Raw genomic sequence first — 25560 nt, 5'->3', positions numbered from 1 at the left:
GTTCAAACCCATTATCTCCCGAATACAAGTTCACAGCTGCGCGCCCCTTACCGCACGGCCATCTCGCCCGGTACCGTGTAATTTACCGTGGATGTTACGCCGTGAGGGAGTACCAAGACTGTTATATCTATTTATTATTTTGTTTGTTATTACAGAGAAGTTTCTTGAAATATATGATTGTACAAAGACTGAATGTTCGATTAGAAACGTCAGTGAATTGGTCTGGTAAAAAGCAGGGACGCTAAATCAGCTGACGGTGTCGCGGCAATCATCTGCTCTTAGCAGAAGCTTCTTGTGTACTATTACAGGCTATATTAGAATTCTGCAAATCATTCCTTGAAAGTTCTGAAAATTTCTTCAAATAACAGATTGTAAAGTTCTAAAGAAGAGTGCATGCTTGGTGACGTTATTGGCTTTAAATTCAAGTTAAGGTTTTCGCAGACATCGAGGTAGCGGAAATTTGCCCCGTAGAAGTTCTTTTGTATGTCAGTTAATCTATCAAAATTAAGCTGACGTATTTTAGACCCCCAAATACTACCGGACTAAACCGGATCGGGTTTGCGAACTTGGGCTCAGAAAGCCAGTACTCTTACAGCCTGAGCCACACCGCCCGGCGAAAGAGAGTGGTTGAACACGAAACCTACATTTATTCCGTCGTATTCTTAGGAACAACGATAGCGGTAGATCTTCATGTGACGATTCCATATTGAATAACAGCAGCAACGCAAAATATGTGCCATCGTGTGTGAACATGCTTCTTGCAGTGTCGTGTGCCATATGTTGTGTGCCGCTGACCATGTTTCATGCATTATCACATTATTCATTCATTCATTCATTCATTCATTCATTCATTCATTCATTCATTCATTCATTCATTATTACATTAACTGAGTCGACAGTGGCAAGTACGGCTTCCTTACCAGCAAATGTTAGACGTTGATAACCTAAATGCAATGAAGACTGAACGTTCGATTAGAAACGCCAGTGAAATGATCTGGGAAGAAAGGAGGACAAAATGTCAGCTAAAGGGGGCTTCTTCCAATGATACCTTGAAAATTCTATGAATTTTTCCGGATCCAATTTATGCTAATGTAAGGCTGGACCAAAAATATCGAAGATGAGAGTCTTGGAAGGGAAAAGGGAAGCAGTATCACTTGCCACACCTCATATTTACTAACTGAAGCATTTCCACCTGTAAATAAGTACAATGTGTCATTCAATAACGCCTCCCAGATAAGACAAGAGGCCACCAATCACGTGCCCTGAGCAGGAGTGTAGGGCCTACCTGCGGAAGAAAGCTTTTACACTCCACCTTCAGCCAACAACACGTTGTCTACATATCCACAACAAGACCAACGTTGATTAACGTCGGGGATCTCACGGATCAAACTGTTCTAAGTCGCTGATATCGTTAACTGGAGTACCGTACACCCCACAGATGTAAGTCCAGTAGATTAAGGTCAGGAGACTGAGGAAGCCAATGCACTGAACCTCGACGTCCGATCCGGCATTGTGGTAAGGTGGTGTCCAAAACTGGTGTTCATGCAGACTGAAGCTCTCTTGAGGTTCATCATGCATGGACCTTATGGCACGGCGAACTCCAACAGTGTCCCGGCGTACCTGCAGGTGCATTCAGACATCGGGGTAACATATATGGGCCGATCAGTTTATCATGGTTAACAGCACACGGCAAATTGCACCGAAAGGGCCTTAGATGAATAGAGACAACCGTGCCAGGGGTATTATCAACTATCCACTGTGTGTGTTATTTATGATATCCCTCCCGAATGTGGAGTCGTCGGTGAACATACAGTACCAGACGACGGACCACAAAAGCATCAGTATAATACTGGTCATGTGTAACGCCTGTACCTCAATATCAAAACTTTCTACAATATGTACATAGGGACAGTTTTTCTTGTTTTGATACCGGGAATCACCCCTCGACGTTCGTTATAAGTGTTCAGATATGTGCGTTCAAGCCTGTTACGTTTAAATTTCATGCTCAGGACGTAAGAATTTCCTCCAAGGTGTTGACAGCTACTTGATTGTTGAACAGTTTACCGACCAACAAATGATTCAGAAGTTTATGATGGTGGTATTGAGTAGCTGACAGATGTGGTGAGTGATAATACCCGCTAAGGGTAATGGTGACTGGCAAGTCACTATTACGTTTCTCGGATAAATTTTCACTTTCGGCACATGTTTTCCGTACGGAAATCAGTGACGATAAAAGAGTCTTAATCTAGGATTTAATTCCTCCAAACCAAACACATACCAACTGAGCGGGACTCTACTGCTTCTGTTGTACCAAGGAGCGACAGAATCTGGGGAGTAACTATGGGTATGAAGCTATTAGAAGTCCAACTTCAGCCGAGGTCTCGTCCCACATTAAGCCTGGCGGTGTCGCGGCAATCATCTGCTCTTAGCAGCAGCTTCTTGTTTACTGTTACAGGAGACATTAAACACGAGATTACCCCCCAATGATGACTTGCCGCATAACACAGTGAGTTGCCACCGAGTTATTATCCTTCCAGACGTAATAACACCGCCAAGTGTAATCATGACGGAATCGGCGTCGCAGTCCCCTTTATGATGAAGTAATTGAAGGACAGCTTTATGTCACCAAGCCTCTACAAAACTAGATTAAAGGCCAAAAGGAGAGAGTGATGCTGAAAATAAACACGTCAGATTAAGTGAAATCACAGTTCCTATCACAATTAACACTATTTCCATAGGAACAAAATTATCACTAGCCGAGAATATAATTTCTACACTTTTATCATAAACGCTGTCATCTAGATATATTATTCATCTCACTTAATAATAATAATAATAATAATAATAATAATAATAATAATAATAATAATAATAATAATAATGTTATTTGCTTTACGTCTCACTAACTACTTGTATGGTTTTCGGAGACGCTGAGGTGCAGGAATTTGGTCCCGCAGGAGTACTTTTATTAGCCATTAAATCTACCGATAAAAGACTGACGTATTTGAGCACCTTTAAATACCACCGGACTGAGCCAGGATCGAACCTACTAAGTTGGGGTGAGAAGGCCAGCGCCTGAACAGTCTGAGCCACTCAGCCCGGCGTCATCTCACTTTTCCCACATTCTGATGTGGTCGCGCGGATGAACTGTGTCTCACAAGTGGACCTCCTTTACAGCCGAATGTCTTTCTTGCCGCCAACTCTATGTAGAGGGATGTATTCACTATTGCGTACTTCTGTAGTGGTTGGTAGTGTAATGTGATGCGTGTGTATGAAGAGGAAAATATTGGAACGTACTCAAAAATCAAGTCAGCAAGTGAGAGGATTTACCAGACGCGATAAAAATCTCCGACCCAACCGGTAATCAAACCCGACACACTCTGAACCAAAGCCCTCGACGCAGACCATTCATCCAAGGAGCTGGAACATTTAGATATCATAATAAATAAATAAATAAATAAATAAATAAATAAATAAATAAATAAATAAATAAATAAATAAATAAATAAATAAATAAATACTATTGAATGGAAATCGTAGTGTGGCTATGTATGAAGAAAGGTATAACAATGAAAATTGATATGAAATTAATAAGGGACTTTCAGGCACCCTAGAGCAGATAACTTTATACCCCGAAAATCCCTAGCAAAGTCGAAAATTTTCAAAATCAACAAGGGGCCGATCTAGGTCGTGGTGAAAAGAGGGATTATTAAAAATGGGGCACAGTAGTAAACCCAATGGTCCGCCTCCGTTGTATAGTGGTTATTGTGATTAGGTGCTACCCCCGGAGGCCCGGGTTCAATTCCCGACTCTGCCACGAAATTTGAAAAAAGTGGTACAAGGGCTGGAACGGGGTCCACTCAGCGTCGGGAGGTAAACTGAGTAGAGAGGATTCGATTCCCACCTCATCCATCCTCGAAGAGATTTTCCTTGGTTCCCACTTTTCCTCAAGGCAAATGCCGGGATGATACCTAACTTAAGGCCAAGGCCGTTTCCTTCCCTCTTCCTTGTCTATCCCTTCCGATCCCCACTCCCCTACAAGGTCCCTGTTCAGCGTAGCAGGTGAGGCCGCCTCTGCGAGGTACTGGTCCTCCTCATCCCCAGTTGTTTCTCATGCTCCAGGACACTATCTTTGAGATGGTAGAGGTGGGATCCCTTACAGAGTCCGAAGGAAACACCAACCCTCGACGGTAAACAGATTAAGAAATAAAGTAAACCCAACGTAAGTATTTTTCCCCAGTGGGAACCTACCTATCCAAATCAATTACCTAAAGTTTTCGTGGGCTTAAAGTTTTCCTAGCAATCCAAATTAATTTTCAACATCAAACTGCGAGAGAGTGGCAAATGAAATCTTTGAAATGATGTTGAGTAACTGCTACTAATTGGGATATTTATTTTGTATCAATTATTATTTACTTAATTGATACGTTATGTGGCAGCTATGTCGGTGTCGTCCCATTTGCGATCACTCTTACCAGTCAGGTTGCTGTCAGGGAATTCCCTACTGAAGGTCTGGTACAAGAAGACATCCCTCAAGTAACTGGCGAAACTACATACTAGGATTCTTACGAATCGTATGTTGAAACTCATTAAATTACTTATATTTACCGTTTGAGACTGATGCGTTAATATCGGGACTGACAGAGAATAAACAGGACTCAAATGAACCTTTTATTTAGAGTTACTAGATGTTTGTGGGTGTAAAGGCGGTTAAGTGAATTTTAAGAAGTAGGTAAAAAGATGGACGTATTAAAACCGTTGAATTTTACACTTTCCAATTTCAAAACAAAGGATTTTGCTGAAATACTTTGCTTAGTCGATTGTGCTACCCTTTCTGAAGCAATTGTAACTCATCTCAAATGTAACAGTTAACCTACACTTTCTTATGCAATAGGGGACACTATTAAATTACTGCTTAAATGGGTAATGCTCAAACTGTTCAAACATCATACTGACATGCTAAGTAAGCAGCTGCTCGAAATATAATTAGCCTACTTTCATCTATCTGTATGCATGTCTACCCCTTAGTCTCGTTTCTTGATACTAGGTTGCCCTTCCTGGCACCAACCTCAGTTAAGGAGCTGAAATGGCGTATGGCTTTTAGTGCCGGAAGTGTCCGAGGACAAGTTCGGCTCACCAGGTGCAGATCTTTTGATTTGACTCCCGTAGGCGACCTGCGCGTTGTGATGAGGATAAAATGATGATGAAGACATATACACCCATCCCCGTGCGAGCGAAATTAACCAATCATGGTTAAAATTCCCCACCCTGCCGGGAATCGAACCCGGGATCCCTCTGACCAAAGGCCAGCACGCTAACCATTTAGCCACGGAGCCGGACAGTTAATGAGCTAATGAAGATCGAATGTGTTATGGTGAATGAAATTGAGTAAGGGTTGGGAGGACTCAGCTCTGGCCTATGAATAAGAACTGTACCGTCATTTGCCTGGAAGTGAAAATATTAAACCACAGAACACCACTCTGAGAACAGCCAACGGTGGGGTTCAAACCCACACGTTTCTCGAATGCAGAGCTTGGCTCCATAGCCGTTGCGCGTTAAAACGCGCAACCACTCAGCCTACTTTCACCTATATAAATAAAATGATAATTTTTGTCCGTACGCCCGGATTAGATGCACAAGATTCTAGAACTTAATGCTAAGAAAATATTTAGATTAAAATAAGTTGAAGAAATGATAATTCTATAATGATAGCGCGAAAAGATGAGAATGCATTCGGGAAATAGGGGATTCGAATCACATTGTCGGTAGCCCTGAAGAGGGTTTTCCTTGGTTTCCTATTTTCACAGCAAGAAAAGGAATGCTGCGGCTGTACCTTAATTAAGGCCACGGCCGCTTCCTTCCAACTCCTAGCCCTTTCCTATCTCATTGTCCCCATAATGCGTATCTGTGTCGGTCCGATATAAAGCTAGCGATAAAAAACCCATGTCATCAAACATTCCTGACTTTTCCGTGAATTTCTGTAAGAGTATCCGTTATATACAGCACAAGACTTGCCTTTATTCGTCTCAATGACCTGCATGTCGTAAGTAAGCGCGCCAATAACAACATAACAACAAAAGCTACATCGACGATGGATGTCTACAGCTGGAATAATTAAAAACTATAGAGTAATATTATCTCAAAAAGCCTTCAAGAGAGAGGTTGTGTGGAGTACGCCCTAATAAGCAGTCCTCCTGCTGTATGGACGTTGGAAAACCCTGCTAGGCTGCTACAGTGATCGCAAAACTGGTCTTTCTTCACATTCTTGTTTTCCAGTGCAATGGGAGTGATCGCAAATGGGACAACTTTTGCTGTGATCGCAAATGGGACACAACCGTTATGTCAACCTAATTTAGACTTTCCGAACACGTTGTAGCTTCCTAACCCGCTCGCATGTGAGGTCAGACACCATCGAGTGGAAGAGGTTGAGAATAATAGAGTTAAAACAAGGTCACATCGTCATTGTTTCAAAGGGTGTAAAGGTCTCAGACAGCGTCTTTCGTTACACATTCATTTGACCACGCTCTTATTTTAACAGACCTGAGACAGAAATTCGTATTCCCCTATAAAGAAAAGCGATACTTTTGAGATTTTTATTAATATTTTTAGATCTAAGTAATATTCGCCGGCCCCGTGGTGTAAGTGTAGCGTGCCTGCCTCTTACCCGGGTTTGATTCCCGGTCAGGTCAGGAATTTTTACCTGGACCTGAGGGCTGGTTCGAGGTCCACTCAGCCTACGTGGTTAGAATTGAGGAGCTAACTGACGGTGAGATAGCGGCCCCGATCTAGAAAGCCAAGAATAACGGCCGAGAGGATTCGTCGTGCTGACCACACGACACCTCGTAATCTGCAGGCCTTCGGGCTGAGCAGCGGTCGCTTGGTAGGCCAAGGCCCTACAAGGGCTGTAGTGCTACTGTAATACTACTAGGCCCTACTATTACTACTACAACTACTACTAATAATAATACGGAGGGAGCTGGCTGCATGGTAGTGGCTCCGTAGATATAAACTTGCATTCAGAAGATGGTGGGTTCGGGATCCACCAGAGGCAACCCTCAAGATGGCTGTCCGTGGTTTCCTATTTCCACACCAGGCAAATGGTAGGGCTGTACCTTAATTAATACCGCGTCTGCTTCCTTCCCAGTCCTAGCCCTAGCCTATGGCATCGTCACCAAAAACCTACAAACGTTTATGCGGCGTTAAAGCACTAACAAATAATAATAAAAATAACAATAATAATAACAATAATAATAATAATAAATATCGGTCCCCTTGTATGATGATCAGAGTACTAATTTTCGGCTCAGAGGGCCTCGGGTTGGAGTAGGGGATTTTGACTGGGAATGGTGAATTTCTCTTTTCTGGAGACTGGGCGATAACATTCGACGTCAGTAACATCGTTTCATTTACACCAACACAACATGCTACAGTTCTAAGATAGCGACCACTGCTGTTGTTGAGAAAAGTATCTCTCCAGTGTATCTCGGGGAGCTAACAGGTGCCTTTCATGATATCGGTTTTTGGACAACACAGAGATTAGAGGCTAAGCGATTGTTTAAAGGAAGTGGTCTTCTACAGACTATATCCCTGAGCGGTGATCGCAAAAATATTTTTTAAACAGGGCGCGGGATGACCGTCGGACGTAGACATAGGACGGGCGCCTGGCTGTTCTGAAGGACAATGGACAGATAATATTTGTAAGTAAAATGGTCAAGATAATAAGCGTTATGTGAGCGAACACAAGACTGACTGTGAATATAACAATACGTTATATGATAGCGGGAAATATTTGTGTGTCTGGAATTGGTATGTGTGAAAGTTACTCTGTGAATCATTCTGGAGGTGCTTATAAAACAACTAGGGAGAGTAGATCTTTTTTTTTCTGTTGTCTATGATTAACGTGAACGATTCCGTTAATTTTATTGAACAGGAAGTCTGTGATGTCATTGACCTAGTCACCCTCCTTGTCCATCACCCACGTCCCCAACTTTTTCTTCACCAGCGGTGGTGAGAGACGTACGTGAGGAGCGTTTAGCCGGCCAGCAACAACCATTTTTTTCAGTGCTGTCCCATCAATGCACACTAGTTGCCCACGTCATTTTCACGAAGTGTAGGCGCCGCTTAGTAACATTAACTTACATTGCATTTGCGTATCAGAGACTTGTTTGCAACAGTCATTCAGATCAGATCTTGTTAAAGTGATAATTTGACATTAAATCGCCTCCATCATTTAAATCACGCCGGGGGCGGTAACATTATTTATTGCCACAATATCTTTTAAAATACATTAGTTTTGATCTCAGATCTTAAAATTTCCTTTCGACATGAATTTACAATTGTTGAGCTTTTGTTTAATAAACGACAACTTGGATCGGAGTGGCATACAAGGCCCCAGATATACGACACTTATCTGATCTTGAAGTGACCGTATCAAAGTTACACCTATTGTACGAGAAGCATTCTTGGTAACTTCAACACCAATCTACTATTTTATATTTACAAAACTATTCGTAGACATGGACTTCAGTACACTGACTTTGGACGCGATGAACCACTTACACACGATAAGCAACACATTTCACACCCAAACCAACCCTTATATAACAAACATCTCTCTGAAGGTCGTAAAACATGGATAGATTGTCGTACGATGCATTTCAACCCACAGTCTCATTTAGGTACCAAAATACATAGCAAGGTATTTCAAGTGAGGGATTTTAACAATTTTGATATTGAGGTATTACATAATGAAGCTTATCGACTGCCTTGGAATGATATTCTACTGACAAATGACATCGATGCTAAAGTTGTCATTTCATGAACACTAGGGTGGCATCACATATTTGCTCCGAAGCAGAAAATTATAGAATTTCACCCACCTTCCTCTTAACAGATGAAATTAAATCGTTCATGGCAACCGCGATGCATGATAGAGGAGATTTAAGTGAACTGGTAACTTTGCTGATTTCATAAATAACCATATTCATTGAAATAAAGTAATTAATTCACAACAGCAAGTATAAATACAATATATTTATGAGTTAAAAACCGCAGAAGATATGGAAACACCATTGCATCAAATGGGTCTATAAGGGCACACATCAGCCTATACCACCTTTTGATCTAAACTCTACCGAGCGATTTGGCCGTGCGGTCAGGGTCGCACGGCTGTGAGCTTGCATCCGGGTGATAGAGAGTTTGAATCCCATCCTCGGCAGCCCTGAAGATGGTTTTCCGTGGTTTCCCAATTTCACACCAGGCAAAGCTGGCGGTGTACCTTAATAAAGGCCACGGCCGCTTCCTTCCAACTCCTAGGCCTTTTCTATCCCATCGTCTCCATAAGACGTATCTGTGTAGGTGCAACGTAAAACCACAAGGAAAAAAGTCTAAACTCTCACTTCATGAATGCGGCATTCGTTAATAACAATACAAATAATCCTGGTCATTACAATGCTACTGCTTCCGATGCTGATTTAAATATTCGTTCCCGAGTGAATCAAGTACGAAATAGTTAGTGCGAACAATGACAAGTGTGTGGTCAAATGCTCTTGGTAATGAAATGAAATGGTGCCGGGATATCCCAGGACGGGTTCGGCTCGCCAGGTGCAGGTCTTTCTATTTGACTCCCGTAGGCGACCTGCGCGTCGTGATGAGGATGAAATGATGATGAAGACAACACATACACCCAGGTTAAAATCCCCGGGACCCTCCGAACCGAAGGCCAGTACGCTGACCATTCAGCCAACGAGTCGGATCTCTTGGTAATGATGGGTTTGGAAATCCTCTTGTCATTGTGACTGCGGTGAGGAGCAGTGAATAATGGACCACGTAGCTTTTGAATGTTCTATCAGATACGTCAGAGGTACAATGGTTCTGCACAAGCTATTTGAATAGGTTCATTGCTTATTTGCTTATATAAAAAGCATCATACTTTTAATATTATCTATACTAGCTCATATATTTTATCAGTGCCTCACACAGGTAGAATTCCTAACTATGCGGAGGTATGGTATCATCATTCTCATTCTTATGGAGAACTGACCGAGAATTATCAGACCCCTCTCTAAAGTGCTAAAACGCTTGATACAAGAGCAAGTTCTTGCTTACTTGACTAAACTACTTACTGCTTGATCTTGAAAGTAAGTACTGATATCCGACACGAAATGGATACCCCAGAAATGACTGTAGTATTTTTAATTCTCTAGAGCTTTTATACCGTTGTTATTGAGTTACCATTTTTCCAGACTGGAATCTCGAAGTTTCAGCCAGATGGCAGTAAAAACTTCCATTTCGTTCCATCAATAACCATTGCCAGTGTGTTGCAGTAAATAACGGTTGAACTTTGTTTTGTTATTGGCTTTACGTCCCGCTAACTACTTTTCCGAGACGCCAAAGTGCGGGAATTTAGCCCCACATGAGTTCTTTCACGTGCCAGTAAACCTACCGAAACGAGGCCGACGTACTTGAGCACCTTCAAATACCACCGGACTGAGCCAGTATCGAACTTGCCTAGTAGGGGTCAGAAGGCCAACGCCTCAACCATCTGAGCCACTCAGCCCGACCCTATGGTAGATCTCAGTGGCTTACTAGAACCTTCCGTTATGCTATTGTTTCTGCAATTTTTAGGTTTAAATGGTTTAAATTATTTAAACGGTTGTAATGATGGAGTGTTGTAAAAGTTTCGTGAAGAATAAAGTTCACAGCTCTTACTAGTACGGGGTGACTCTGGATGAATGCGAAACTAAAACCTTACAAGTTGGATGCTGGCAAACAACATTATATACTAAACAAAGAAGTTACTACAGTTAACTATTCCGACGTATTCATATACATGTTTAAGTACTGTAGCAAATTCCAATTGTCAGTGTTTTCAATGTTAAAGATTAATTGTAGACATTTTTAGTTACCAACTCTCTTAAGAATAGGAGCAACTTACAAGAGGTGATCAACTCTGTATAGAACCTTTTTTTTTTTTTTTGCTAGGGGCTTTACGTCGCACCGACACAGATAGGTCTTATGGCGACGAGGGGATAGGAAAGGCCTGGGAGTTGGAAGGAAGCGGCCGTGGTCTTAATTAAGGTACAGCCCCAGCATTTGCCTGGTGAAAATGGGAAACCACGGAAAACCATTTTCAGGGCTGCCGATAGTGGGATTCGAACCTACTATCTCCCGGATGCAACTGTATAGAACCAACCATATGTGTGCATAGTTAAACGTCTCTTTGAATAAATAACATATTTAAACCATAAGGAAAATGTCATTTTATTAAACGCATTTTTTCAATGAATCCAAAGTCGAGGAGAAAGTTCTTTTTTTATTTTTTTTGCTTTACGTCGCACCGACACAGATAGGTCTTATGGCGACGATGAGGCAGGAAGGGGCTAGGAGTGTGGAGGAAGCGGCCGTGGCCTTAATTAGGGTACAGCCCCAGCAGGAGAAAGTACAGTACGATCAATAGATCAATACCATGTTACGAATATCATGAAATGCCATGAAGAACCATCATTCTTTCCGCAATAACATTGTAAATTTGGGCTGATTTCATTGAGTTAGGTCACGCATTCTAGATATTACGAATCTTGAAGTAGACTATTAGAAAGCTATTCCAATAAATCAGTGTGGAAGAGCAGTGTACTGGATTACAGAAGTTGTTGCAAGTATAACTATTAAGATTTTTACTTGCAAAATTAGACAGATGTCTTCAAGTACAAAATAAAATTCCTGAAAAATGTTGTTTCTACTTTCTATGAATTTAAATTTTATTATATAAGACACAAGGTCACTGAGTAAGCTATCAGAGCTGACCACGTTCCTATAGGAGTTTTTCTCTCCACAGATAGCGTACTTGAATTCTACTTTTTTATGATATTTAGCTTTGTGATTAGAAGGGGCAATGTGTGGCAATATGAAGAGAAATCTAATGTCATACCCAAAGATAAGAAATCTAATACAAAGCCAGCATAACGGTTAAATCTGATTATACAATTAATTGTGTTAGGAACACAATTAAATAACTACAGTTAGTTGTATTAATGGTAAAGTGTGTAACACTGCGGGTGGGAAAAAACCTGCAATTTTGGAACAAGATCGAATTGCAATTGTGATGTTTAAATGGTTTAAATTTTTGTAATGATGAGGTTTTGTAAAAGCTTCGTGAAGAATAAAGTTCACAGATATTACAAGTACAGGGTGATTCTAAATTCCTATTACTCTCTTCTAGGGTTTGCAGAAGGAACTTTGCGTAATTAATTTTCTTACAAGAACCCTTGTCCGGAAAAGCATCGCCTCTATTCCGCAAGTATAACTACACCACAAGAGCTGATCGATGTGGCTAACACCAACTTCGATGCCCATATTGTATCTGCGAGGCATGTTTTCTTATAATCACTCCAACACTGCTGTTTGTAGAAAGTGAAACACTCAGAAGCAATGGTCTGAAACGCGCCAAAATCAGAGGGCGTGTAGAACAGTCGAACCATAATAGGTGTTTTAAGTTGCAGAGAGATGGCGTGCACGTAGGCCCAGTAGTGCCCTTCTGCGTGTAACCGGCCAGGGCAGTGTTACGCAACGCTCAGTCAGAGCGGAGCCGTCATACGAAGTGAAAACGTGTACCTAAGTGCCACTATGCCTCGCCGATATCACAGGAGGGAATATCAGCATTTGAGTGCGTTCGAACGGGGCAGAATGATAGGGCTCCGGGAGATGGGTCTGTCGTTCCGTGACATTGCGGCTCGTACAGGGTACGCTGCTTCAACAGTGAGGCGGAACCAGCGGAGAGAAGAGGCCGTACAGAGCGCCAACAGGGTACTGAACGACACAATGAGACCACAGCGCGAGATGACCGCCATCTTGTCCGCTTGGTCGCAACGGACAGAACAGCTTCGTCCACGGTGTTAGCTCGACGTTGGAGTACTGCAATGGGTGTGGGGATGTCTGCATCGACGGTTCGACGCCATATTCTGAGGGCCCGACTGGTGGCACGCATGCCATTACGCCGGCTTCCATAGACTAACAATCACTAACGCCGTAGACTACAATGGGCACAAGAACACTGACACTGGCATACTGAGTGGCAAAATGTAGTGTTTTCGGACGATCCCGTTTCAACTTGTCCAACAGTGATGGCCGCATACGCGTTAGACGCCGCCGTGGTGAACGCCATCCGGCAGACTGTATTCTTGAGCGGCATAGTGTGATGGTTTGGGGCGCAATTGCCTATAACATGCGATCTCGCCTCCTACGTTTTGAGGGAAATTTGAACAGCTACCGCTACATCAGGGAGGTTTTACAGCCCGAGGTACTGTCCCTCCTGCAGGCCGTTCTAAACGCCGTATTCCAGCAGGACAATGCCCGGCCGCATGTGGCGAAGAATGTGAAAGCCTTCTTTGAAGAACGACCGATACCACTGCTTCCCAGGCCTCCCCGTTCGCCGGATATGTCACCCATTCTACATGTCTGGGATATGGTCGGTCGGCACCTTGTTCGTTCAGGTCCTCCTGCAGCCAGTGTTGCTGATTTATGAACGCGCCTACAAACCGCGTGGCAGAGTATCTCCCAGCAGCATATTCAGGCGATCTTTGATTCCATGCCACGACGTCTAGCGGCTCTGATTGCAGCGCGTGGTGGCGTTACGCTGTACTGAATTTCCACGGTCACCGTGCATATTCAGTCCTGTAATTGTAATCATTTGTGTCTTTTCATGTCCCTAAAGTGTGGAATAAATTGCATTGTGATCACAGCTCTCGGTCTTGGTGTTTCACTTTCTACAAACAGCAGTGTAGCTACCAGATGCGTGCCGAATATCTTGAGCTACCCCTCCTCCGACACCAAAGGGGTCACATAAACAAGATTCTTCATGTGACCCAACAAGCAAATATTGTGAGAAATTCAATCCGACGATCGTGGTGGCATAGTATTGACTTATCCACATTTCGGTAGAGATGCTGATGGACAGCCAGTAGCTAGTAGTAGTATGATATGCACACTTCGTCTATCATCAGCTTACGTTGCCATTCTTATAGGTAAAGGGGAGGGGGGGTGGAATTAAATATTTTAAAAATGATTTTAACTAGTTATCCTCATATGTAGAAGGGAGGCGGTGCATTTCCGGACATTGGCTACTACTCAAAACTCAATCTACCCGATCGCCTCTGGAACCCCTAGAAGTGAGTAAAAAAAACTTTACATCGACCTTTTTTTTTTTTCGTGTGGCTATTTCTAGCCGGGTGCAGCCCTTGTAAGGCAGACCCTCCGATGAGGGTGGGCGGCATCTGCCATGTGTAGGTAACTGCGTGTTATTGTGGTGGAGGATAGTGTTATGTGTGGTGTGTGAGTTGCAGGAATGTTGGGGACAGCACAAACACCCAGCCCCCGAGCCACTGGAATTAACCAATGAAGGTTAAAATCCCCGACCCGGCCGGGAATCGAACCCGGGACCCTCGGAACCGAAGGCCAGTACGCTGACCATTCAGCCAACGAGTCGGACTACATCGACCTGTCTAGGGGTTTAAATCATTCGAGAAGTACTGTATGTGTGGAAGGTAGAATCACGTCGTGCAGGCATGAGATAAATCTATGCACGTCACGTCACGTCACGTCGATGAAGCAAATTTGTCATTTGTTGATAAAAACGTGACCTCTTTATTACACATGCTGCCTTTAATCTTCCGGCTCCGAGCCTCGTTTTTCGATTACAGTTCTATCAGCTATTGATATTCATAATCTCGCTCCACATATTCATGTTGTATTAATTTTCGCAAATAAAGGAAGGAAAAAAAAGGCAAGATTAAACAGTAAAGAGCTTTCATTTAGTTCGCTATTGAATTTTAAACTGATATCTCTAGGATCTGACTATTACTTGCAGTAGATTCGTTAGCATATAGGAGATATAAGAAGTAGGCAATGTCATACAAGCACAACTCGCTGGGCGTTGGGCAGACCGGTCCTGGGTAAGTATAACTTATTTTGCCGTCCGTGCGAGCATACATTGTGGAATGTCTATTAGAGCTGATGAGCATTTACGAGTCACTAAGAATAAATTATTGAAAAGTGCCATTGTAATCCGTATTCCCATCGAGGAAACAATACACAGCAACATTCCTTTCTACAACTTATTATGCAGAAATGTTAATGAAATTTAAGTATGTGCATTCATACTTACATGTATAAATACAACAGTAGAAATAATGTACGCGATAGGGGTCATGTAACTGTGACCTTGAATTTATTTCATAGGTGGTGGGTTCGAACCTTACCTTCGGAAGACCTGAATATGGTTTTACGCAGTTTCTTAGTTTCACACAAGAATATTAGGGATCTAGCTTAATTAATATCATTATCACTACTTTGGCACGTCTGAGTCCGTAGCGTAACGGTCAGCACTATTAGCTGCCGTCCTCGGATGCCCGGGTTCAATTCCCTGTACTGTCAAAAATTTAAGAATGTGTCTGATAAGAGCTGCACCACCTCGGGATGAGGACACGAGTTTACTTTACTTTACCACTTTCGTAATGCTTGACGCAAGTGCGATAAACAGTTATAACTTGAAAACAATATTATCTCATCCATGGGCAACCAATGCAAATATCGAGCTAGAATTATTATTATTATTATTATTATTATTATTATTATTATTATTATTATTATTATTATACAATTATGACATGTCATGAAACATACACGGTTTATAGACATTTATATGTTCAGTTAATGTAAATGCCTGCAAATTAATATTATAATTTATTCTTAGCTGTATATATAATATTGTAATCCAAAATTGTGAAACACACTGTAACTTCCAGAATGGTAATAGGCACGCGAACGATTGAGAATATTCTGTACACTTATCATCTATGTATTACGCACTCTAGAATTTTCACGAAGGTATTTCTTGTAACGTATCTTTCTGGAAGCCTGGCCTGGACCTATGTGACATGCAATCGTTGCAGTCTCCATATTGAAGTGACAGTCCGTTGTTTCTAAAATGGCGGCTGGTGTTGTAAGTGTTTTGTTTGTGGCAACAGCGATTAAGGTTTTGTCTGTGTTCAATTTGTAAATAAATGTGAATAAAATAATTGTACCGACTGACAGCATCTCGTGTGCGTCTTTGTGGATACGTTATGCTAACTCTATCAAACTCCAGCGTCATCGACTTTATACAAGTCAACGCGACCCTAAATTACCAGCAAAAAGTAACACGTACATACTTACATAATATATCATAATGTACTAAATCCCATCACTCAATCTCGCTGCTACGTCTTGGTTAATGTTTTTGTCTCATAGGTCTCCTGCTACTTCTCTTATCTCTCGGAACTAAGCTTATTGTAGCCGATTATCCTCCATTCGCCTCACATCATCACCCCCCTCGAACATTTTAACACGTAAACATGCTCCTTCAGACCGAGCGAGTTAGCTATGCGATTTGGATCACGTAGCTGTGAGCTTGCATCGGGAGTAAGTGGGTTCGAACTGTATTGTCGGCGGCCCTGAACATGGTTTGCTGTGGTTTCCTATTTTCAACCAGGTAAATGCTGGAGCTGGAGGTCACGGTCGCTTCCTGCTTGGTCCTAGCCTTTCCCTACCCCAATGTCGCCATAAGACCTATCTGTGTAGGTGTGTCATAAAAGAAATAGCAAGAATATAATGCTCCCTTAGTACACTTACACACCGTACCCCTCAGGGCTGACGCTGCCTACACCCACCTACACCCACGGAGGGTCTTCCTACAAAAGGGTGCATCAACGCTACAATAACAATACGGAATTATTATTATTAACTGATGTTTTAAATTAATGAGGGGCTGCCTGGCCAAGGCGGTAAAGGCGTGCTCGGTTTGCCCGGAAGGACGTGGGTTCGAATCCCCGTCAGGAATTCGTAAAATTTAAGAAACGACGTTTCCACTTCCGGAAGTGCACATGGCCCTGAGGCTCACTCAGCCTACACCAAAAATGAGTACCAGGTTAATTTCTGGGTGCAAAGGCGGCCGGGCCTTGAGCTAACCACTCCACCCCATCAAGTGCCGAGGTTACGGATGGTGGAAACCTTTACCTTCCACCCCTCCAAGGGCCATCATGGCCTGTACGGAGATTACTATGCTTTGCTTTTTAAAAAAAAATTAAAGAAGCAAGATGTCTATATCATACTTTAAAACATATATCACGTTAATATTATTAAATTTATCATTAAAAATGTCAAAGTTCACTTAATCTAATAATCGAATATAGAACTGGACGACCTCTATCAAATACAAATGGCATTTAAAAAATAAGTCCGCCTCTGTGGTGTAGTGGTTAGCGTGATTAGCTGCCACCCCCGGAGGTCCTGGTTCGATTCCCGGCTCTGCCACGAAATTTGAAAAGTGGTACGAGGGCTGGAACGGGGTCCACTCAGCCTCGCGAGGTCAACTGAGTAGAGGTGGGTTCGATTCCCACCTCAGCCATCCTGGAAGTGGTTTTCCGTGGTTTCCCACTTCTCCTCCAGGGCGAATGCCGGGATGGTACCTAACATAAGGCCACGGCCGCCTCCTTCCCTCTTCATTGCCTATCCCTTCCAATCTTCCCATCCCTCCACAAGGCCCCTGTTCAGCATAGCAGGTGAGACCGCCTGGACGAGGTACTGGTCATTCTCCCCAGTTGTATCCCCCGACCACGAGTCTGAAGCTCCAGGACACTGCCCTTGAGGCGGTAGAGGTGGGATCCCTCGCTGAGTCCGAGGGAAAAACCGAACCTGGAGGGTAAACAGATGATGATGATTTAAAAAATAAATGTATGAACTGACTTCTAAAGACTGGCATGTCTCTTCGGTAAAACTGCTCACTTTACGTTGAAGACTGGTATCGTGTTGTTTCCTTCAGTATACTCTCTCCCTTCCATTATTATGTCAAAGTGGAGCCTCAAAACGCAGAAAATACAAACAAACAAAAAAAAAAAAGACCGTTTATATTCAACATACACTACTGTAATGGTGTGTCAGTATAAAGTGGGCAATGAAACATGAATGGAATTTTCGACAATGTCTAGTCACTCATGCTGAATCGGAATTACTGAGGCGTGTGTTGCATGGTTTGAAACAGATATTGATTTTTGAAGTTGTGATTTATTTCTTGTTGGACCGAACGTTAGGTTGAAAGGAGTGCAGTTTATGAGAATTGATGAAGGCTGAAGATTTCTACCTGTGAGTAAATAAGAATGTATTTTAAAAGCAGTAGGTATGTGAGACAAAAATAAATAAATAAATAAATAAATAAATAAATAAATAAATAAATAAATAAATAAATAAATAAATAAATCAGTCGATGAATCACCACTAATCTGCATTTACGCCTGACGCCTTGGTGGCAGATTCCCTATCAGTTGTTTAATGATTCCAAAGGAGTAGAAAACTTGAATTCCAACGTTATCTTGCATTATGAAAATTTCTACTTTTAAAATCTCCACTCACGGTCCACCTCTGTGATGTAGTGGTTAGTGTGATTAGCTTCCACCCCTGGAGGCGCGGGTTCGATTCCCGGCTCTGCCTCGAAATTTGAAAAAGTGGTACGAGGGCTGGAACGGGGTCCACTCAGCCTCGGGAGGTCAACTGAGTAGAGGTGGGTTCGATTCCCACCTCAGCCATCCTGGAAGTGGTTTTCCGTGGTTTCCCACTTCTCCTCCAGACGAATGCCGGGATGGTACCTAACTTAAAGCCACGACCGCTTCCTTCCCTCTTCCTTGCCTATTCCTTCCATTCTTCCCATCCCCCACGGAGGCCCTTGTTCAGCATAGCAGGTGAGGCCGCCTGGGTGAGGCACTGGTCATCCTCCCCAGTTGTGTCCCCCGACCCAGAGTCTGAAGCTCCAGGACACTGCCCTTGAGGCGGTAGAGGTGGGATCCCTCGCTGAGTCAGAGGGAAAAGCCAACCCTGGAGGGTAAACATATTAAGGAGAAGGAGAAGAAGAAGTAGAAAATCTCCACGCAAGCTTATTCATCAAGTAATCAACGTCTTTCTAGTGACAGCTTGGGACGCTCCATTTAGTCAAACTGTTCATCTCCTTACTCCAAAGCCAAAGTTTGAAATATTTTTGTAACACTATTATTTTGGCGGAAGTCACGCAGAGAAAATCGCGTTGCTTTACTTTGGAACTTCTCTAGCTGCCAACGGCCACAGCCGTTTTGAAATACCGGATCCCGTGAGATTTCGAAAGTTAAGCAACATTGGGCGTGGTCAAGAATTGGATAGGTTGCCACGCGCTGTTGATGGGGGATAAGGGAATGGAGGAGCGGAAAGGAGCTGGCCACCCTACCGTACGCAAACTCCGGCTCAGACACACCTCTGCAGATGTTCGGACCTGCCTTTGGGCAGAGTACACTCTTACCTTACTTCTCTAGTTCTCGGATCAATCCTGGTGAGGGTCCCACACTGTAGAACAAGTGGGGTTTAACCAGTGATACGCCCTCTCCTTTACATCCTTAACTACAACCCCAAAACACCCGCGTAATCATATGAAGAAATCAGTAACCTTTATTTATAATGTCGTTTATATGGTTACTCCAATAGGATCCTTTCTTATATTAATACAGTACCTAGGTATTTGCAGTGTCCTAACAACGAACACTATTTGTTTTACGTCGCACGGACACAAATAGGTCTTATAGCGACAATGGGATAGGGAAGGCCTAGGAGTGGGAAGGAAGCGGCCGTCGCCTTAATAAAATTTGCAGTGTCACACCAACAACACAGTAATTAAACCTCTTGGTGAAACTTATAGCCTGATTTTTCACGTCGTTTATCATTATACCACTATCTGCTCTATAACCCATACTTTGTCTGGAATTTTTGCTGTTGCTCACAGTCCTGTAAATTAAACCAAGTGAATCAACTGCCTCTACCATTATTTTGTTCTGCAGCCCAACAAACGCGTGGGATCGTCGTGAGGTCGATTTTCTCTGTTGCGATCCCATATGATGATCGTGATCGCCTTATTGGAGCATATATATTTGAGGGCGATTTAACAGGCGCGTCATTTGGAGAAAGTTTAACCATGTGGTTTCAACGGGATGGAGCTCCACAACATGATGATGATTATGATGCTTGTTGTTTAAAGGGGCCTAACATCGAGGTCATCGGCCCCTAATGGCACGAAATGAGACGAAATGTTATGACAAATTAAAAGTCCAAAATCCTCCACTGACCAGAATTCAAAGCGTGAGGACGAAGAATGAATGGATGGATGGATATGAATTTAAAACGATCTGTGGAACCCACCCACAATGCCTCACATGCACAGAAGCTGGCACGAAACAATAGTATTACTGACCAAGGGACTGCTTCTATAGCACGATGCTGAATCGATTATGCTTGTAGTCGAAACGGGTCCAAAATCCAGATCATCAGCCCCTCATAATGGGACTTATGGCTAGGAAAGTAGAACCATGCTATTTGTCATTTGGCGGTACTAATCAAAAGTAGCGTAGACTCGCGGCATTCCACACATTATGGTACTGTTCACAGGTAGTGTAATGCGCACATGTAACACCGACCTACAGTGTTTCGCAGATTGCGGCGCTATTTAAAGGCGACGCAAACCTATAAAGGCAACGCAAATCTATGACGTTCCTCACATAAGTGGACTAACCACAGGGACCCGAACTATCCCGTGATATTCCTCACATAGTGGGAACTAAGCATAGGCAAGGCAGAACCATGGTATCGCTCATCCCACAGTGTGCTCATATAGGGGTACGAATCACAGGTACTGTAAGACCCTCATCCTGATTCACACACTGTCGCTACTAATATCAAACCTATTGCGTACCTAACATGGTGGTACTACGCGCAAGTAAATGCGACCCATGCTACAGCGCACTAGACTATCCATTCCCAGGTGTATAAATAACCAAGCAGGTGAGCACTTACTAACGTAACTAATAATTGTTAACGAGTTTGTTTTGATTCCCACTACCTATCCATTCTTCGTCTGACCCTGATGCCATATCAGTCCTTCTTATGGCCACATGCACTTCCAATAATTGAAAATGCGCAAAAGAAGAGGATATTTCAGGAACATTAAGCGACGGTAAAACTAAATAAAAAAAGAGGAGTATCCCTGTCCCGGGCTCGAACCAATCACACATAAGATTGGTGCATCTTAGCGTTAGGCTTGCTCTTACCTCCTATGCTATACTGCACCGCGGAAGGATGCATGTAGACTACAGCTCATGATTGTGATAGTTTTAACACGGACGTAATGTCCACTTCGTGTGACACAGACGTTTTAATTACATATCAGATCATTTAGAGAGTGCACTCGCGGTTTCTAGTATTCAATAATATTAGGGCATAATAGCTTCCTATTTTTGTGTAGGCCGTAAATACAAAGATATCCGTTTGACTGTGTTTATTGTGCCTACCAGAGGGATAGATGTTATTAGGACGAATATAAAACTGCGGTTTGCATAACACAGTATTGGTAGGTGCAGCTGATTAATTTGGTATATTATTATATGCTCTATACTAAGTCATCATTCGCAAAAAGACATAGCTTTCATTCCAGTTTTTTACTCATATCATTTATATTTACGGCATATAAGAATATACAGAGATCCAATAAGGCTGTCCTGCGGAAGACGCGTCTTATTCATTATAGGATCAGAGAATGCTTAAAAGAAATTTTCTAGAAGGTTAGCCACACATTCGGTCACTCTTTTATCTAGTCCAATAGTCCTCCTTTTCGTCAATAATTTTCCAGGATCTACCCTGTAAAAAGACCTAGGATAGATCAATAGCCATACAGTCCATTAACCTTCTGAATCTTAAATATCTACTGGGCCTATATCTTTCTACAGTCCTACATGTTGACCCTCAATAGAATAACATGTCCTAAAACCGAATTTCGTCTACCAAAACAGTTAGTAACTTCACAAACAAGTCTAATATAAACAGAAATAATGCTTTCTCGGAGCTTACATGTATAGGATCGTGAACATTCTACGATAGGCCTACATCCACAATTTAAAGGTCTGCAGTCGGTTCATTGATGAAGCCTTTACATCCATTCCTTGACACATTAACGCAGCACGTGTAACACATAACATTTCACGACACGCCAACGAATTTCAAATCGGCGGTTGCGGTTGTTTCATTTTCAGAAACATACTTCAAACTCTTTGTACCCTTCAGATATTTTCGCATGCCTCTTCTGCATTTCTTCCTTCTTGGGCCCCTCCCTCTGACAATGATTCTCTTAATTATTTTCGGAGAATATGATGATGACGACGACGGCGATTATTATTATTATTATTATTATTATTATTATTATTATTATTATTATTATTATCTTTTTCCTTCGATTTTGGTCTACTTTAGACGACGGAAAACAATTCATTTGCTGGTTAATCCTTTTTTCTTCTCCCAGAACATCATCATCATATCTCTGTGTCGCTGTGGTTCCTCTCCCTCCCCTCTGACTATATGTTCTTGGACTTTTCATTTTGCTCTTCGTGGAAGCCCTTGAATTTATCAATTTTAGCCCGAAAAATATCTCTGTTAAAGATTTCTTTTGGATTATTATTATTATTATTATTATTATTATTATTATTATTATTATTATTATTATTATTATTATTATTATTATTATTATTATTTTCCGGAGGTGCATATGGCCCTGAGGTTCACTCAACCTACACCAAAAATGAGTACCAGGTTAATTCCTGGGGGCAAAGGCGGCCGGGCGTAGAGCTAACCACTCTATCCCATCAAGTGCCGAGGTTAACAATGGTGGAAGCCTTTACCTTCCACTCCTCCAAGGGCCTTCATGGCCTGTACGGAGGTGACTTTAAATGCTGTGCTAAGGGTCTAAAGTCTAAGTCACCGGTCCCATTTCTAGGATATAGATGAACTGGTAACAAGTCCCATCGCGACGCATTGGAATTAAATGGTAACTAGGGCGTATGCAAATTTATTGATAGTTCTAAGTCAATTAGAGGAAAATGATGATTTGAGATTTATAATCGCTGTTAGGTAACACTCAAAATATTTAGCATTGAAAGGCTGACACCAACCACACAGAAATACTTCGGGAGTTGTGAGAAAACTCCCATCTTCACTCATATAGACTACAGAAAGTAACAGAGCAAGGAAACTAAATTACTAAAATACACCAGAGAATAGTGAGAACGTCTCCAATCACAGTGAGTGAGAGGATACCAACCATACCATGTGCACCCTCAAACACACATACACACGCGCGCGCGCGTTATAACTCTGTATTTTCAAATCAAATCAAAGTTGAACCAGAATTTTTGTTAACGGATATACAGTAGATATCAGATCATACCTTCCTGTAAATGATTCCTTTTTCTGAGGAAACATAGGCTACTTGTTGATCCACAGCAAACCTCACGTCTTAGTAAGGAAAACATTTGACCGCAAGAGGAGTGCTGCGCACACCAGGTTCGGTAACTACCCCACCCCTTCCATGGACAGGAACTGTCCACTGGAAGAAGGTTTATAGAACAATGAGCATATCGACCGAAGAAAGATAAGAATATTGAAATCCAGGGAAAATAAAACTGTCTCGGTTTCCTAAGCCTGGTACCTTCGAGTTAGCAGAAGAACAAACTTGGAGAAGAAACATTTAGATTTACGTGATTACTGATGTCCTTATCATAGCCACATGACTTCCAGCTTCTCATGGAATCCGGAGCACATGGAGGTGACATTTCAAAAATCCTTTATTTATTTGCTGGGGTTTGGAGAAATCAATGATAATACCATTCAGCTCTCATGTTCTTAAAGGAAAACTTGATCAATGTAGGTCGGTTAGGGAAGATGAAAAGAAGGAACGTGGCGAAAGTAAATGGAAATAACGCAAGGCTCAGTTAGTGTCCGTAGTTACCACACCACAATAAAGTCTACATCTACACATTATCTAGCTACCCTCAGCCGTACCTCCCCACCAGATCTTCGACATAAGAACGCTCTCGTCAGGGAGTTCAAGAAGGTAATGAATACCCCCGTTACCAATACATGGCGATATCGCTGATGTCCATCTGAATCGCCTAAAATCTCAAAATCTACCAGTGAGAACTGAAATATAATTGAAGAATACCAACTTCAATATAACTAAGGTATAGGAGGGAAGACAAGACACTAGGTCTGAGTCAACTCTGCCTCAAATTGTTTCGTCGTTGGCACTTGGATTTGAGCTTCCTCGTGAAACCTGGTCTCTACTCATAACAGGATACTATTGGGCCATGGTAACTGCGGAGATTTCCACTACAGATGGAAAAGAATTCTTAAACATAACTGCGATTGTGGTGCCTCTAAGCAGGCCATCAAACATATTATCACCGAGTATCCAAAAAAGAAAGTACGGTGGCGACATCAGTGATTTTGCTTGTGCGTTTCCAGAGACAATTCGTTACATGAATAACCTGGACATAAAGAATAGTTTGCTTTCCAAAATTATGTATATATGTATTGTATCTGTAAAACCACACGCTAAATACATAAAACCCCGCCATGTTACGCCACGTCCCTCAACCTGTGAGCTCCTGTCTATTCCGTAGAGCTAGCAACTTCACATCCTTGTGGAGTTAACGGTCAAGCTCATATACGATGACAAATATTCATTGTGCTTACCAGAGAAATTCACTGGACGACAACGAGCCAGAAGACGTACGATCAGGTTTAAAACCTACCTGTATTTTCGATGAACGAATCGAGCATTCTTATTAGCATATTGTTTTATTAACACGGTAATAGTTTTTAACTATTAATAAAATCCCACGTATTCTTAAGTAAAAATAGGCTAACTTGACCAATCTAGTTGGCTTACAGGTGATAAATTCCCAAATTAAATGTGAAAGTTTCAAGTCGCAACTCACATTTATAGACACAACTCTTATAAGCACTTGTAAAATGGAGAATTCTAAAAACATAATTATCTCCAATGGAATTCGTTGTACAAAAATATAATATACTGTATATATTGGTAAAACAGATCGAAAACCACTATTATTTACAAGGTATCAATAGTACTAATAATATATTGACGAAAATATTCGATTACTAATTCATACCACCATGCTATCCTGCGCGAACTATTCATTGCCTACGTTACAATGCCTCTTTCCTTCAGTTATATTGAGTTTCACAAAGTTACGCTTACTTATGGTCGTTCTTACGTGTTATCAAACCAGGGGAACGAACAGACAGGCTGACAAAACTTCAATTGAATCTATGACGACTTTTGCGTGTGTAATCGGAGAAAGAAACAAAATGTGGAATTACAATAATCAATGTTTACGGACACAATATTCGTATACAGGATGAAAGAGATACCTTACAACAAACTTGTGTCTAGTGTTTTGATACTGGAAATCCAGGGTCTCAACTACCTTAATAACGAGTAATTTTCTACTTGCTATTTTTTACCTTAGGTGGATTTTGACACATTAAACAAACAATTGAAGCCATTTATCATACTCCTATTCTGACATATTACATATCGAGCAAGTGGCTGTGGGGTTAGAGTCACGCAGCTTTGAGCTTGCATTTAGTAGATAGAGGGTTCGAACC

This window comes from Anabrus simplex, chromosome 1 (assembly GCF_040414725.1).
Source record: "Anabrus simplex isolate iqAnaSimp1 chromosome 1, ASM4041472v1, whole genome shotgun sequence".
In the NCBI taxonomy this organism is placed as follows: domain Eukaryota; kingdom Metazoa; phylum Arthropoda; class Insecta; order Orthoptera; family Tettigoniidae; genus Anabrus; species Anabrus simplex.
Note: the sequence above shows the minus strand (reverse complement) of the source record.